The sequence below is a fragment of the Arachis ipaensis genome, chromosome B02 (assembly GCF_000816755.2).
Source record: "Arachis ipaensis cultivar K30076 chromosome B02, Araip1.1, whole genome shotgun sequence".
Taxonomy (NCBI): domain Eukaryota; kingdom Viridiplantae; phylum Streptophyta; class Magnoliopsida; order Fabales; family Fabaceae; genus Arachis; species Arachis ipaensis.
The window spans coordinates 96295415-96296319 of NC_029786.2; positions in this window are offsets into that span (position 1 = coordinate 96295415).

The following is a 905-nucleotide window of genomic DNA, read 5'->3' on the forward strand; positions in this document are numbered from 1 at the left end:
CTAACTCAGCCTGCGAAGTCAAGACTGGCCGGAGAATATTTACACACATATATACATACATATCCAAAACCCAAAAGTACATACACACAATCCTGCCTCTCCATAAACCTCTAAGAGGATCAAAAAGGACAAGTTATAAGGAGAGAAAGCTAAGTACATATATATACATCACTGTACAACAAAACTATACAACAACACTATCCAGTAACCCCTCCGCTTTAAGAGTCCAGACGCCTAATGAGATGGCTCCCGACCTGCATATGAAAAATAACAACATAGTATGGAATGAGAACCGGAGGTTCTCAGTATGGTAAAGGTGCCACACACATAATATATAAGGTCCTGGGATTGCCAGAGGCAATCCTAGAACGCCGACACTCAGATTGTAGAGCTTAAAGTATTAAACAGAAGCCATAAAAGGTGGTTTCCTAAAAATATTTAATCCTAACTTAACTTAACCTTAAATCTAAGTCCTATACTGCCATTCTAAGTACATATACACAGTCCTGCCTATCCATAAACCTCTAAGAGGATCAAAAAGGACAAGTTATAAGGAGAGAAAGCTAAGTACATATATATACATCACTGTACAACAAAACTATACAACAACACTATCCAGTAACCCCTCCGCTTTAAGAGTCCAGACGCCTAATGAGATGGCTCCCGACCTGCATATGAAAAATAACAACATAGTATGGAATGAGAACCGGAGGTTCTCAGTATGGTAAAGGTGCCACACACATAATATATAAGGTCCTGGGATTGCCAGAGGCAATCCTAGAACGCCGACACTCAGATTGTAGAGCTTAAAGTATTAAACAGAAGCCATAAAAGGTGGTTTCCTAAAAATATTTAATCCTAACTTAACTTAACCTTAAATCTAAGTCCTATACTGCCATTCTTCC